Source organism: Python bivittatus, unplaced genomic scaffold (genome assembly GCF_059951505.1).
Source record: "Python bivittatus isolate LINGU-HERP-01145 unplaced genomic scaffold, Pbiv_v1 ctg000200_np1212, whole genome shotgun sequence".
In the NCBI taxonomy this organism is placed as follows: Eukaryota; Metazoa; Chordata; class Lepidosauria; order Squamata; family Pythonidae; genus Python; species Python bivittatus.
Window position 1 is genome coordinate 11,406,431 of NW_028277040.1, and position 17,324 is coordinate 11,423,754.

At 38.9% G+C, this 17,324-nt stretch overlaps 1 pseudogene; it reads left to right on the forward strand.

The window, feature by feature from the left end:
* The first annotated feature begins 710 nt into the window (after positions 1-710).
* LOC148216538 (uncharacterized) overlaps positions 711-17,324 on the forward strand; it is a 155,543-nt pseudogene continuing 138,929 nt past the window's right edge.

The following is a 17,324-nucleotide window of genomic DNA, read 5'->3' on the forward strand; positions in this document are numbered from 1 at the left end:
GAAAAGCCTTCTGCTTTGGAGGTCAAAAATGTCCTCTAGTTACTTCCTGCCTTCCGGAGTGGGTTGAGAGGCTAATTCTACATTGGCTGGGACGATTCCTCCCCACTTCCTTTCTTTGCATCACAGATCATCTGGAATCGAAGTCTGTTCAGGGCAGGTTTTCAGAGGAGCTGCAGTCCTACACAGAAAGGAAAAAATGGAGATCAGGACTGATTTTTTTTTTAATCACTCAGACATGGCTGTTTCCCGCATACCAGGCTGTGGGAAAAAAAGAAAATATAATTGATTAAAGGTGAGATCCAAAAGATTTACTTCAGAGTAAAGGCTATTGTACAAAAGCTTCTGCCAGAAATGTCTTCAGAGTGCTGGGCTGAGAGAAGCTCCCTTTGATGCCAACAGAACCATGGGAGGTTTGAATTCAGGGTGTGGAAGAATGAACTGCCCTGAATCAGAAGAATGTTACATGCGACTATCAAGGTCCTTTTTTTTCCCCCCCCTCTCTGCAGTGGCCTGAATGTCAGCTGCTTAGCTTAGGCATGTCAGCACCTGAAAAGAAAGAAAAAAAAAAAGTTTAAAACTCTTCGAAGCACCCCCAGGCTGGTATGTAGGGTTCAAAAGAAAGAAGTATAAAAGAAGCCAGCACAGGTGTGTGTGTGTGTGTGTGTGTTTCTCATAGGTTTGACAAGAGATGCTGTTAGAGTGAGAGGTGAATGGATGTGGAACAGGTGAGCAACAGCTTGGAGAGACAGAAGCCAGAAGATCCAAGGCCAGGGAGAAAAACCAGGAAGATGCCTGAGGCAGCTGACCCCCAACAAGGAATCTGCCAGAAGTGCCAGCAGAAAGAAAACATAGCCCTGGACTCTAGACGGTGGCAGAGCAAACTCCTCGCAGTTCAGGTGCTGGAGAACTGGGTGAGACAGCATTGAGACTCCCATCCTCTGGGACAAGGAGGAGCCCCTGCTTGTGCCCCTGAGCATATGCAGGGTGGTAAAAGAATACTGAGTAATTAAGTAGCAGCAGGCTCCTAATATTATTGTCCTGACCCCAAAGTAGGGGCTTAACTCAGTGGTCAGTCAGAGCTACCAGATAATCATTGCACTTAAAGTAAAAAATTAATTAAGAAACAAACAGGAGAGGAAAACCTCGCTTCTGTTCAAGCTACTTCTTGAAGAAAGGGAAGCCCAAGAAAGAGAGAGGGAGAGTCTTCTGTTTTATATATTGAGCACAGAGGTTCATTTAAGTAACAACCAGCCAAGTGTATGTTGATGAAGATTCTCAGTCATCCAGGTGGAATTATCTGGAGGTTGAGTCATGGCAACTGGACTTCTTTTCTTTTGGTTCAGCCAGGTGAGAAATAGACACGGGTATTGCCATTGACCCTAATAGTCCAAAGAGCTCATAGCTGCAAAGACATGATGCTGGCTCCAACAAGATGGGGCATCCACAAGGGAGGTTAAAATCTGCAAGTTGGCAGGTGCAACATCATGACTGAAGACCTACCCCTTGTGTGTACGTATGCATCTATGCACACGCAAAAGGGGAAAGGCCGGGATTACAGTGCTGTACCCATCATCTTGCAGATTTTGACTCCCCACCCCTTCCTGCACACCCCGACACTGCTGAACAAGAACAACATGCAGATTAGATACCGGTTGCACATGGGAATAAAATCAGTATGCTACTTCCTGTGTATTTGTAGACTGAACGGCAGCTGTTTTTACTAATGCCAGTGAGATACAGTACTGGATTTATATGCATTTGTGAGGCATTTGCTATATAATTTTTCTGTAGGAGGAAAATGGAAAAATCAGGACCCGAGGGACCTCTTGCCATATGTATGACACACAATATTTCCACAGTTGAGGTTTCTTCTATGTGAGTCTCCATTCCTGCTTTTTAAATGCACATTCCCTATATTGGTCTTAGCCCTCATTTCCAGCCCTATATTCTGATCTTATAACCATGCTTAGTGCCTAATCACGCTTAATTAGATAAACGTCTCAGCAGATGTATGGGACTTGAACATAAATGGAGGCAACAAAAGTTCTGAAATATTTTAAGGGCAACGTATTATGGCATAAACCAGCCTTTTCAGATTGGTGCTGCTTAGATGTGTTGGATCATAGCTCCAATCATTCTTCACCAAAACAATCATTGGCATATCTGGAAGGTATAAGGATAGGAAACCTGGCATAAACTTGTGTATACTCAAGAATACATGATGTGATCATTTGATTAAAAATGACATAGGGACACAAATCTAGAAGAAATATAAGAAAGATGGCATTAATTGGAAAAAAAAGGGCAATTTATTAAAGATCAGCATTATTTTGCTCATTTATTTAAGAAATGTTTACCTTATTTTGCAAAGCCACTCCAAAGTAGCTTGTGATCCATTTATCTTTGGTATGGATAATAAATCTTGAGATAGATATTTCAAATTAATATTATTCTGGAATCAAACATAGATAACAAATAAAACAAAAATGGTTTGTTAAGGCCATTGTTTGAACTAGTCTGAATTCTGGATTTCCTTGGTTTTGGCTTGATTGAAAATAAACATCAAAGCATTTGGATTTTGTGAGAGACAGGTTAAGATGAGTGAAAGATTCTGAATGGAGTTAACTCTTTGAGACATTCAACAGCTGCCCAGCCTTTCCTAGGTGGGCATTTAGTCAACAGAAGACAAAGGTTTCTTTTACAAAGTAAATCCATTTCTTTAATATCAAAATGCCCAATATCCCTTTTTCAGCTCTTTGAATACTTCAGAAGTGGACTTTTAAAAAAACATAGAGTAGGTTGCTGACCCAAGAGTTACATGAGTGAAACTTCTATCTAGGTATTTTATCAGACCAGGTCTTTGTGCATTAAGTTGTACCAGAGTGTTACAAAGTATTCCTGGTACATGTTGCTGCTGGTTCACATTTTCCATATACTATGTATATTAACACTTTAATTGGTGAGAAGTCATAAATAAGGGGGGAGGGGGGGAGGAGGAGGAGGAGGAGGAGGAGGAGGAGGAGGAGGAGGAGGAGGAGGAGGGTTCCTACAATGTAAATGGAAGGCTATAACCATACTCAGCCCTGGCTGGCTGACATAATCTCTTAATTCTGAATGGACCATGTAATTTTGAAAATGGAAGTCAAGTCAAGCAACTCAAATATTAATAGCCACGCCCTGTGCAAGTTAAGGACGATTCCATTCCTGAGATGAATTAGGGCCTACTCTAGGACACCCCTTTCACTTCTGACTATCTCTTGTTGACCTGGAAGTTCTGAAGGGCATCTTGACTACATTTTGGCTGAAAGAGTTACTATTCTGCTTGGGATTCAATCCAAAAATTTATAGATAATATATGGTGTAATTTGAACCTTCAAATGAGGTGAAGAGGCTTTTCCTCTGTGCAAAGAAGAAACAAGACAAATGGAGGCATATCCACCAGTCAATTCCAGTTAGCATTTATGTTATGGACCTTGGCCTGAAAGAAGATAAATCAGAGAGATAAAAAGAAAAAGAAAAAGAAAAAAAAAGAATCAGGCAATAAAACACATCTCAGAAATAAAAGCATGATATGATAGTGTTGGAACAAATATTATAAGCATCAAAATGTATACAGGAACTGACTTAGAAATACATTTATCCACGTGAATTTTGAGAGTGAATTAGTGAGTTGGTGAAATATAATTTAGCTAACTCTTAATATGAGAACAAGTTTGGTGTAGTGGATAAGGCATCAGGCTAGAAACCAGGAGACTGTAAGTTCTAGTCCAGCATTAGGCATGAAGCCACCTTGGGGCAGTCACTTTCTCTCAGCCCCTGGAAGGAGGCAATGGCAAGTCATTTCTGAACTCTTGCCAAGAAAGCTGCAGGGACTTGTCCAGGCACTCTCCAGGAATCCAGGCTGACTTGAAGACCCCTCCCCCTCAAAAAAACCCCTCTTAACATGCATAAGTAACTTGGATTCCCCCCCCCCCGCTTACTCTTTCTGAATAGAAGCAGCATAATCCATAAGGTGAGAAATATGCTTAAGTCTGTTTCCAGTAATGTTAAACTAACTGTCCCTGCTTACGGTAAGCAGCATTATAGCAATGGTTAAAGAGATATATCACCATGCTGCTGCTGATTGCACTGAACATCTTTTGCCTCCTGATTGTTTTCTGTGACTTGAAAATTATGCTTGCTATTAATACAATGCCCAGAGGGGATGAAATACCCTAACCAAGCATGATTTGTGCCCATTTTTCCCTAACTAGTTGTATAAATCATTGTGAGCTTATTCCTTTCATTAAAATTACTCAGTGTTGTCATATGAATCCCAGGCTTGTTGAAACTAAACAGGCATATGAAATAATATTATTTGTGCGTATTTATAACTAAGCCCACTATAGATGATAGATAGATAGATAGATAGATAGATAGATAGATAGATAGATAGATAGATAGATAGATAGATAGATAGAGATGGAGGGAATGGAATATGCTGTTTTGCTTTAGCCCCAAAAATGTTAAATTAAAAGTCTATGAGGTGAGCTAAAACAACTCATTTTGAGGAGGAGCTTAACAATGCCAAAGGTGCCACTGAAGCATTTTAAAAAGAAAAAGAATTGCACTGTGATATCTTTCAGTTGACTTCATTTGCTCAGATTGCCCCATAAATAATATCTTCCTCAGTGCTCAGTCTTTAATTAGTTTGGGTAAATCATCTAATCAGTCCACTTGGAAGATAGTTCTAAATCTATATGATTTTAGTAACCTCATCATAGGCAAATCTGGTGGATGGCATCAAGCTATGTCATCATCTCATTCATTATGTGATTCCCATTAAATTAATCCAGTGTCCTGTTTCAGGCTGCACACAGACAGGCTGACTTGATTTGCAACAGTTTACTGGTGAGTAGCAAGTAGTTACACACAAAGGCAGACAGAGAGCCAGCTGTGCAAACACACGCGCACCCCAAAATATATACAGGAGAGTGAGGTCTTGCCTGAGAGTTGGGTAGTTAGAGAGTTCAGTTCAGAGTCAAAATTGAGTGTGGGCTCATAGATGCAACCATCGTTTACAATGGTCCAGAAGTCCAGTCACCAAGGAGGTTAGTCAGCTGGTCTGGGTCAAAGAGACAAGGTTCAGGAAGCAAGACCTGAAGTTGGCATGTGGTTCTCAACAAGGAGGCAAGCAGCTGGAGCTGCTCTTAAATAGCCCAGATACGGGTTCTTTGCTGAGTCAGCCCCTGTTAGTTGATTGTTTACCAGTTTCTGAGGCTGAAAACCTCTTGGATCAGGCCCTTCAACCTCTTATTCTTCCTGAGTCAGAGGAGTCCATAACATCCAGAAAGAAAGAAAGAAAGAAAGAAAGAAAGAAAGAAAGAAAGAAAGAAAGAAAGAAAGAAAGAAAGAAAGAAAGAAAGAAAGTGATCCTGAGAAAAAAAGAAAACACGTTGCTAAAATAGTACCAAACTAATTTCAGTACCTGATGTACTTATGGGACAATGCTCACCATCCCCTTTCCCTATATCTAAAACACGAGAAGGTGATTATATAAAGAGGGGTTCCTTATTGAAGTAGGGTGAGAGGGGAAATGAGGGTAGGCCAGCATGGCTTCTGTGGATTCACTTCTGCTCTGGAAGAGTCAATTTCTGATTATATCAACCTATAAAACATGTTCTACCAGAGTGCATATTTTAGATAACTAGTCAACTGGGGTTGCTAGCACAAATCCATCACATTTCCCTTCATCCCAAGAGCTGTATTATCTTTTCCCAAAGCAATTGCTGATCCAAAGGGAAGTGGACAGTGCAGAAAGAGGAATGAATGTGGTTAGGGTATAAACCAACACTTTGAGATATTGGAACAGACACCTGGCCACCTGCTATCTTCCATGTTCTCCTAAAAATGATCCTCTAAGAACTCTTAGTCAGAACACTTTTTTGTGAACAATTGTGGATTTGAATAGAGTTCTGAGCATCACACAATCTGCCCTTTTCAAAAGATTTGCATTAAGCATGTTTGCTGAAATGGGTTCCATGAAAGCTGATCATTGACTGATCCAGCCTGTGGCAACCACTGAATGTTATACTGTAGCTTAAGGCATGAACTCTTTAATGATCCACTGGCACTTTACCTTGAACTCTGGTTCCTGTGCTCTTCACTTGCATCTCATAGTCATTTTTTTTTCCTTTTCACAAAACTCTCCCTTAATATACAGTGTTAGTAAAGATGAAAATGCTGATTGCTAACCTGTTCAGTAAATCTTTAACTTGACAGCCTTCTGCCATTGAAACATAGCACATTATTTCTATGACTAGTTCCATCAAACCATATGGAAAACGCTAGCACAGGATGACATCTGTTATGGAACACTGTCTTAAAGGTAGGCATAAATCAATAGCAAAAATCCAGATAAGCAAGCAAAATCCCTGAACTTCATGAAAAGATCTATATGGGCAACTGCTGTTACACATCTATCCTAATGGAAGTGGTAGCACTAAATCTAATATATGTCTGTGACAAAAGTGCCTGAGTTTAAAAGAAATGAAGGAATGAATCTCCTAGACTGCAAGATTTGTTTTAAATATTCTTTTACATGAAGGGGTATCATTGGAAAGGACTATCACTTTATATAATTCATATTATTATTATTTGCCTTAAACAAAGTGATTCAGGATATAGAAAAGATTGCAGATAAATCAGTAATATCTATACTAATAAAACATCTGTAGCTGCATATTTCATCCAGTCCAATAGTTAGGTGGTGAGCCAAAAGAATATATTATGAAATTAGCCCAGTATATCCTTCTATAAATGCTAACAATTAAGGAAATGAAAAGCAAACACACACACTCAGAGGATGTAGCAAATCAATGAAGAACTTGAAATATTATATAGCTATGTTCTTCTGAGATGCAAAATCCATAAAACATTTCTTGCTTCCTTCATCATTTAGCTTCTCAATAATGCCCATTTAATTATTGTCATCCTCAAGGCCTAAAAATGTTGGAAAATACCACAGGTAAGCCTACTTTTTTATTATGTATGCAGAGTCCCCAGTCTCAAATGTTGAACGTAGTCTGGTTGTTCCATATCCATAAGCAGGCATGCCTATTCTAAGAACAAGGAACATGTGATTTCACTGTCCACATGAGTGGATTAACTATGACAACATCATTCATGATTTGAATGTCCAAGAAGCTTAAGGCACCTCTGTGGCTAGTCAACAAGAACATAACTTTCCCAAGTCCACTCAGGGAACTTGGTGATTTAGCAGGCATGAAGTATCTATCCAAATCTTGTGGCTTAAGGTGGGGATGGGCAAGTCCTAGACTGGATGTAGACCTAACTGCCTATTTCACACCCTACCCTGAAGCCCTTCGTAATTGTGCTGGAAATATTTGATGCCAAATCACCTAGCAATGATGGTTACATTCTCCACTGATTTGTGTTGCAAAATGAAGTAAAAGAAGCATGGACAATGGCTGCTCCAATGTCATCATAGCAACACCAGCCCATCCACCAACCATCCACTGCAGTTCTTAGTGGAAAAAAATGACTACAGCTTCCAATCACAAAATGTTGCCACCCCTGCTCAAAGCCATCTCTGTACCTAGAGTTGATCCAGTTGGGAAAGTGCATGTGAAAAATAAGGAAATATCTGAGGATGGCCTTGGCTCCGATCTCAAGTCAATTGTTTCACTCCTACAAATGTTCACTTTTAAACCCATTCTATTAATCTATTTTTTTTAAAAAAAATATGTACTTCTAAAAAGTATTTTCTGTTCAATTGCAATCCCAGCAAGTAGCAGCATGTAATTCACCTTTTCTAGGTCTGGAATTTAAGCAGGGTTAGACCTGGTTAGTATCAAGATGTAATAACAGATAAGCAGAAAGTTGCTGGCTGATTGGGAGTTAAGCAAAACAACAAAAAGTGTGGAAGAAGGCAATAACAACATGGTTTAGTATTGTTAATAAGTGTTAACGTGTATTTGTGTACCACTGCAAGTCAAGCTTGAGTCAGAGGCAACTTTAGATACTTAACTGGCAGGCTTTAATAGTATTTTGATCCAACACTTACATCAGAACATTCCAGAAATGGGAATGCTTAGGGAGAGCAGAGTTCTGGATAGTACAAATGATGCCTGTCCATATACAATAACAATGTAATTTCTCAAGAGCTTTTAACCTTGGCTCCCTGTTTGATTTAATTTAAAAATTTGTCAAAGGAAAAGAAAGGAAAATACAGGAAGCCAGGTAATTGCAAAAGGTTTTAAAGAATTTAGCAAAGTTTCATTCCTCTGGACCACCCCAATCTGGATCATCAGGTCTGTCTCAAGGCTGATCCACACACAGGACACAATACACCACTTCCCATTTGAACAATTCACTCCGGAAAGCAACCTGACCACCCCCAGAATTGCCAGCTTTGGGTGTTCCAGAAGCAAAACAAGTCATTTTGAAATTCTCCAGAATGTTCCACTTCCAGAATAATAGGCTTTGCACATCATGACAGGAAACAATTCCTGTATTTTGGACTCTTTGAAATTTCATGTCTCCAGCCAATATTAGGAGGGTCTGCTTTCTTTACTATGGAAGCACATGTCTTGTTGACCTGAGCAGAAGAAGGGTTCATTTATCTGAAGGAACAAAACTTGGGAAGTGTAAATCCTTGGGGCCTATTATCACTCAAAGGTCCTTTCTCATAAACAGATTCTGCAAATGTTTGGTTTCCAGAAAAGGTCAAAGTATTTCATTGACAGTTTTGGTGCAGAGCCCTGAGTGCAAAGTAGTACACATGTCAGTGTTCTAATAATTTTTTGACATCCAGCAAATCAAAAATACACAGGAGTGTTTTGAAGAGAAGACTCAAGTACAAGAGGGGGAACTGCTATGTCTCAGAAAGGCTAGAAATATTTTCTAAGGGAAAAAAAAAGGTTCTGATCATTGTTGAAGTAATTGACCTTCATAGACTGTTTGCATTATTAAAGCACTAGAATTATCATAATCTCCAAATGTCCCTGGAGATGTCTTCATATTTACTCTGCCTAATAAATAAGGCTGAATTGAAAAAAAAATGCTATTACTTTCTAGTGCTTGCTTGATAGTTCAAAGCAAATGTTCTGAACTTAATTATATAAAAGAAGTGTATCTAAATGATTACCTCCCATTCCTACCACTCTCATTCAATGTCCGTTATGGCTAAGTTCACTTGATACACTCAACATTCTAGCCCTGCATCTTGTGTGAACTCAGCCAATGTTGTGAGTTTATGATTCAGAATGTGTTGTCAATCCAGAACACTGGGTTAGTTGAATAAACCATATGCTTTGTCAGTCCATACATACCATACATACATATGGTATGTACAGTCTATTTGATGTTACATTATGTCATGCCCCATGTTCAGGGTTTTCTATGGCTTTCACCCCACCCTCCTTGGGATTTCTCTCTGTTTTATACAGTTTATATCCTATGTGATATTTGCAGTTATCACAGGAACACCAGGAGGCCCCATTATGTAACAACTGTAACTCTGCTCTGAGAGGAACGGATGGTGGGCTGTATGTAGCATTCTGATACTACTTCTAGATATCCCTTCCTCCAGCCACTGAGGGCCAGAACCGGGATAGCTAGTAAAGCTGAGGCACTACTCATCTAAACTGGAATTGTCCTTGAGTTCAGTTTGTGGTAGAGGATTTGAACCACATAGAATAACATTCTTATCTGGAGAGTCCCAATAAAGGAAGAAAATGGTCATGTGTTTGCCTCCTGGTGGTCAATTTAATTGAGCTAAGCATGGGTAAGCATGTCATGTGAGTACAACTGCAGGAATATTTTATCTTCATGCAACTGTATTCTTGCCTTTCCATATATAGACTGAAAAATAAAAGTCTCATTTCTACAAAGGGAAACCAGAACTTTTGAGCTAGGAGGATTCCGAAAACTGTTCTCCCTTCCCTTCCCTTCCCTTCCCTTCCCTTCCCTTCCCTTCCCTTCCCTTCCCTTCCCTTCCCTTCCCTTCCCTTCCCTTCCCTTCCCCTTCCTTTTTGAAATTCATCAGTGTGGATTCGGATTTAGGTAGGCTTAGAGTAGCCCCCCAAAATATACAGGATTTAAAATGTTCATTGTCAGATTCAGTCTCAATGATTTCCATTGATTTTCTCTAAGCATAACTAAATTTAGCCTCCTATATTTATATGGGTTTTCTAGAGAGATAGCTAAATGTGTACCCAATCTACTGATTAAAATAATTATTAGAAATCAAATATAGAAGTTACTTTTCCAAAACATTGCTTCAGATTTGCATGTTGTTTAATGAAATATGCCTCATGTATTCACATCTGTGTGTGTAAGTGTATCTGTATGGCTCTATGAGTGTGTATGTGTATATATACACACACACACACACACACACAAAACTCTTCCCATAGGATGCCTGCTCCCCACATACTCTGAGAACTGTCAAAAATTCAAATTTCTTTCTCTGCATTATATAGAAGTGAAATCTACTAAGAACAAAATGTTCTTTGTACTGTATTTGTTTCAGCAAGGTGGAATGCCTTTTTCTTTAGATAATAAAGTGGCTCTTGAGAAAATATCTAAACTTATCTGCTTCCCTAGCTTTTCAAAATTCATGACAAATAATCTGTTTGGTGGTAATTTCAGGGTTGGGGTTTCTGGGTGGGGGGTAGTTCTTATAGTGCTTTCATATAATAGTCTGGAGGTTGAGTCATGGCAACTGGACATCTTTTCTTTTCTTTTCTTTTTTCTTTTCTTTTTTTTTTTCTTTTCAACCTCCAGACAATTCCACCTGGATGACTGAGGATCTTCATAAACATACTTTCATATAATAGTGCTCCATAAATTAATTTTGGAATAATACTTTACAGAAGTCTATTAAAATAATTTTTTAAAATAATACACTATCTATCTTTGGAGACCAAAAGGTTCAGGATAAATAACAATCATGTACGGAGATACATCTCTAAAATCCTCCCAGTCAAAGTAGATACATACTCCATCTTGATGCTGTGTTATTCCCATTAATGTGTGCCATGTCCATGTAATCCCATTTATTATATTGCTTCTGCCATTCAGTCCTCCTTTGGGAAATGTCTTTCTGGAATTTAGCTCACTGCTGAAGTATGCAAAATGATCCCAAGGTGAACATGCAAATATGGCAGATGATAGGCACTCCCTGATGGGAGAAAGTTGAATGACAAAAGCAGATCAGTTTAGGTTAATGAGAAGCTATTTATCTTCTTTTCTACATGCAAGATGAAGGCTTTGTTGGTGGAATTGCTGTCTGTCTCAATATAAGCCTCTCTGTGAATTTGATAAACCAGACTGACAATGATTGTCATGTAGAAATGTTTTAAGAGCACTTTCACAGAGCATTGAAGTGTCCCCAAGTGAAACCCAAATAGGGATGCTTAAGGGTACAAATACGTAACTACTTTTAAGTTGCATTTATGGTACTTTCCAGACATATCAGTGGTGATGTAACTGCATTTATAATTGTTATGCTGTTTGGCTTACTGAAATGTGTGCAATCATGTGAAAGCATCTAGTATGTTCACACTATAATATACACAGCTTCTATTCCCCAAAAGAACAAAACAGTGTTCTATAAATTAATAATCTACAGGTGATTACCTATAGATACTCCCACTGTCACCCCAACTTCATAGTCAAACACTGTGAGACCCTTTGAGTTTGATGTTTCAGTGAGCAGATTTTAAAGAGAATTCAGAAAACCTTTTTCCTCTTGCCTCCAGCCAAGACATGAACTCCCTTGATCTCTGGAATAACAGTGAGGGCAAAGAAAAGAATATTTTCCTGGGTAAGAGATGGAATGTGTAAGTTTGGATATGATAGAACAGGGCCAGGTTAAGTAAAATCTTAGCAGCTGAGAACTATGGGGGTGGGGTAATGGTAGTGTGGTATCAAGCAAATTATTTTGTGTATGTGGTTGGGTTTGCAGGTGACAAGGTGTTTAAAAGTGTATTATTTGTAGTAAAGCAGACTGATGGCATTGATTGAAGGCAAAAGGGGAAGGGGATGGCAGAGGATGAGATGGTCAGATAGCATCACTAAAGCAATGAGCATGAAACTGAACAAACTCAGGGAGGCAGTGAAGGAGAGGAAGGCCTGGCGCGATATGGTTCATGTGGGCCTCAAAGAGTTGGACACGACTTAACAACTGAACAACAACAACAGACTGATGGAGTCTATTTCTTCTGGTCGTCCCTGAAAATTGACATGTTGGAGATTTGTCACTGAATTTGACAGAGTGATCTCTGGACCACAAAAGGAGGCTTAGGAATCCTAGGAATTTAAATGCAATGTCACCTGAGTGTCAAGAACTACAGAAGGTTATTAGTTCTTAATGAAAGAACAAATCTATCTGGGTCCCCAAATGTCAACTTTTTTGGGATTCCTGGCCAGTATGCAGGGACACTGCCTTTCAATGTTTTCCTTGTGTTCCATGAGTCGTTCCTTAAAAATTTATGAAGTTATCATTGCTAATAGTTCCAACCACAAGCCCAATTTGTGTGATTCTGTCCCAACTCTAAAACTGACCTCTGAGATTTATACCATTTCTGCTCTCTTAGTTTGATCAGCTCTTGGGACTTGGTTTCAGTTTCTTAACAAATAATTACTATGTACATTTCCATAGATTTGAACCTGAACGTCTATTTTAGTTGTGATAAATTGCAATGATTGATTTCTGCCAGAGAAACAACTTTATGCTAAAACAACCAAGAGTCTTCTGGCATCTTAATGATTAACTAATTTATTATGGAGAGCCAGTATGGAGTAGCAGTTAAAGGCACAGAAGCTAGAACTGGGAGACCGTGAGTTCTAGTCCTGCCTTAGGCGCGAAGCCGGCGGGGTGACCTTGGGCCAGTTGTTCTCTCTCTCTCTCAGCCCTAGGAAGGAGGCAGTGGCAAACCACTTCCAAAAAACCTTGTCAAGAATACTGCAGGGACTAGTCCAGGCAGTTACCAGGAGTCAGGACTGACTCAAAGAGATATATATATATATAACTTAATTATATTAGAAAAGATAATATGTTTGTGGGGGGGGGGGTATCCGTGTGTGTATAATATATGTGCATCATCTTCTATAGTATAATATTAGTTTCTTATAGTCAGGCCATAGTAAGTTCATTGTTAAGCTACCATGAAAGCAATGTTCTGTTGCAATAGACTAAGCCTTCAACCCCCATAGAAATGATTGTGTAAGTTTAGAACTCTGTTATGACACCTTTAAATCAAAACTATATTGTAGCATATACTGTTTGCCTTTGAAAGGGTTGTCATCCAAAGCCTATTTGTCTATGCTGCCCCTTATCTGGGAGTAAACCCCACTGAACATGTGTGATACAGAGTGACTTGATTACAGCAATAGATACTGCATTCTCCCCCCACCACACACACACACACCTCCTTTTTTTACCTGGCAGCTTTAGTCTGATTAAATTGAAATCTCAAGCTCCTTTTTTATGGATTAGACAGGCAAACCTCCATTGCTCATATTTAAAGGAAATGATTCATGTGGCAGGTTCAGCAGAGCTAGCTCTACAGTGTGTCCAATACATGTGTAACACGTGAATGATAGCACCTTAATCTGGGGATGCAGCCATTGTGTTTTTACTGTACATGACATAGTGTTACTGTATTTGCAGAAGAATGTGTCAAGAGGTGCTATTAAAAGGAGCTATTTCCAAAACTCTTGCAAATCAGCATTTTAAGTGCTGAGCTTGAACTGTCATTCCCTGACAGGGTGTCTGAGAGAGTCAGGGCCTCCAAAAATAATGGCAGGAGAGACCATTTTACTTCCCTGTGTCAGTGAAGATGCAGGAGAAGCTAAAAAGCTGGCTGCTGTATCAAAGTTGAGTTCAGAGAAATCTGACGGAAAGGAGACAGAGAGACAGGGAAGATCTAAATGATGCTTTATGGGAGAGTGCTAGAGAAGCAAACTATATCTTAAGCAAATATAATTAAAGTTTTTTTTCAGGATTAAAATCTTAGATTGCAACCCCCATCCAACCCCCCCTTTTTTCTCTCCGTCCTCTTCCTCTTCCCTTATAAGTGAAGGTGAACAGATCTGATTATTGTCACACATTATGCTATGCTGTCCTTTGCTTAACTGTGCTTTATTGACTACCATGGGTTCACTCAGCAGAGTTAGCCAGAACCAGACCACATGGTCACTTTGCTCAGTGTGAGGTCCCAATGCAACCTTTTATGTTCCTTTTGCTAAGACATGTTGCTGCCAGCAGGGGACCCCAGGCCCTCTTGCCCCACATTGCAATAGGGACAATATTTTAAAAAAAATTGTGGTACCATTCACAACACCACTTCTTAGCTCCGCTGTTCCCCCAACTCCATTGGTATGACATTAAATCAGTTCCTTCAGCTTTTGCTATGGCAGAACTAACCTGCTGCTCAAGCACAAAAATCAGGAAAACAGATTGTTTTAAATTGCTCAGAGGTCCTGTTTTGTTTGTAGTTGGAGATCAGATACTTGCACTCTACTGCTGAGTATGGATCTCATGGCCAGATACTTTTCCAAAGAAATACCACCATTCTCTGAAGGATTTATCTCATTCAGATAAAATATAACTGGGAGGATGAAATAAGAACAATTAAGTGCTACTGACAGGTTTATTTCAGGACAGGTTGGGGAAGTTTCATCAGAGCTGCTTTTTTGCCAAGCTGGAATTCATTTATTTTTATGGATTAAATGAACCATCTAGTAAACCCTTGGTTCCTGAATTCATTTCTAGTTTTCCCCCTTAAGGATTCAAAGATGGGATGCAATCTCTACTTTTTGTATATCTTGTACATCATCTCAAAGAGGTGCTTAATGATGCTGAAGAATTATTGCTTCCACAGGTGAGCTTTTCTTGATGATATTAATGTTCTGAAACATAATGAGTGGTTCCTGGGGAATGCTCTTGAGGAGAAGCTGGTAAAATGGGAATAGTGTTTTCTTGCCTGCAAATCATTGAAACACCCAGCCCTCAAGGAAAACTCTCAGCATTGGCACCTCACCTGTACTTTTGTGAGCAGTATTTTCCACAGTATTGTTAAAAAGAAAAAAGAAAATGGTCTCCAAGTTGAAAGCAATTATTCCATTCCTTTTTCACAGATAAGAATCAGAAGTCATAAGCAAAGGGAAGATGGGGAGAGATGGAGATTGAGGAACACTCGCCAGAGCTCAAATCATTTCAAAAGTGCTCACTACATCTGCAATGGTAAAGCTTTTTTTTTTTTTTTAACTTTTGAGACTCCATTTTGATTTGGAAGAAATTATTCTGTTAGTACCTGAATGATACCACTTCCTTTTAAAATAATCCCTTCTCTACTTTAAAAAAAAAAAAAAAAGTCTGGATATAAACAGAACCTTGGATCAGATTTTGGGAAAGGATGTCAGTAAAAGGACAGTGTCAAGATTGTAATGGGAAATATTTAAAGCAATTGGCTGTTGAAATATTTAACAATGTAACATTGACTATTTGGGCATGTTTAATCCATTGATGTCAATGACACGTAACTGAGTACCATAGCTGGACTGTAAAAACCTGGGTAACCACTAGATGAGGGCAAAGAGCTATTTTTCTGGATTTCTTTGCTGCTATCTAATAGTTGCCTGGATCTGTGCAGCATAGATTTGTTAGCTCTAGTATGAACCCCTTTAGTTAACCAAAGGAAGCTCATGAAAGTTTCTATAATTAATTTAGCATGGGCCCATGCCCAGATATAGATGATTCCTTTCTCCTTATATGTAATTGTATATGTATGGGAGAGAGTGGGTGGGTGGGCGTGAATCTGCACATGTTTATGTGTATATGTGAAAGAAAACATTAGTTGGAAGTAGCTATTTATTCTTCAGATTACATGATCTCGTGTTCAAAGCTTGCCAAACACAAAATAATAGAGAAATGAAAACAGTTCTAACTATCTTCCTTTAAACTCACAAGGGGATTGACTCAGTTGTGAAATGTTGTAGAAGGGGCTTTAAGTATTGAATAAAATTATGTGGAAGACGGTTGTACATATCAGTGTTCTATCAAGACTTCTCTGTTTTTCCATGGAAAAAGCCAGGAATAAGTGTTCAGGTCTTGAAATATTGTGAATGTTTTTGTAATAATTTCTCCCAGTTCAGCAACCACGCTAGTATTGCAAAATATGGCAACCCTGACTACAACCATTGTCCTGAATGCCAAAGTGTCACCCTGAGAACCCATCAGAGAGGCAGCAATTGACTATATTCAGTTGTGTGCCAAGGTTCCTTTGGAGTGGCTAGGATGTAAATTCAATTAATTAAGTGGACAACTACTCTTCCCAGTCTAAAAAAACAGGTACATTTCCAAACCATTTTCCTCCTCCTCCTCCTTTTGTACATTTAGATTGTAGTTGTAGCTGTTAGGCTGCTAATTAAAACCATATGGCTTGGTAAAAAATATATGGATTGTCATTTAATCATGTAACAATAACAAGTTTAATAAAGGAAAACAAGTCACTCAATTCCAGTTGTCCAGTGGAGGTCCTAGGTTCTTCTTTCACTCAAGCCTCAAGAGCTTTGCCCATTTTTTTTGCTGCCCATCTCTTGTTCTGAATAGGTAGCTACAAAGAGAAGCTGCATCAAGATTTGGGGTTTCCACCAAACCTGGCTGTCAAGTTATCTTCTGCTTTGTGTATTCAAGAAATGTAGGTACATAGACAGCTTTTCTGATCAATGTTTGGAGTAATGAAGGAAGCCCTTACAATTTGGTAGATATAGAATGAGATGATGAATGTCTATCCTGTGTATCTCATATTCATAGCTACATTTATGAATAGCTTTAACTGTAGTCTACCTTTCTAAAACATTTTTTTCTTCCCATTTTGCCATGCAGTGAAATGTGTAGTCAGCAAATAAACAAATACATGACACTTGTTCATTGCTGGAAATTAAGCTTAACAGATTGCAGGAGCAATACAACAAAACTGACAGCTGAGATACCATTGCTTATATTCCTTCAAGGGCAGTAGCTCATTTTATTACACTGCTGAGATTGCTTCTTAAGGGTTAGATACAGCTTTTTTTCTTTTTTCTTTTCAAAAGCACAAAGGTCACTAAAACTTTAGCCACTTGCAAATATTTAAAATCACACTTCTGTACACACATCTCCATAATGAAATTCATTGATGGCATTAGTCTTACCTAACTACTGTTCCTTAGGATTTCTCTGTAGGACCTCTTTCCTAAGCAGATTTCCTTGGGAATATGTCTGTGTGTACACACACACACAGACACACACAGGGCCAGTTTGGTGTAGTGAT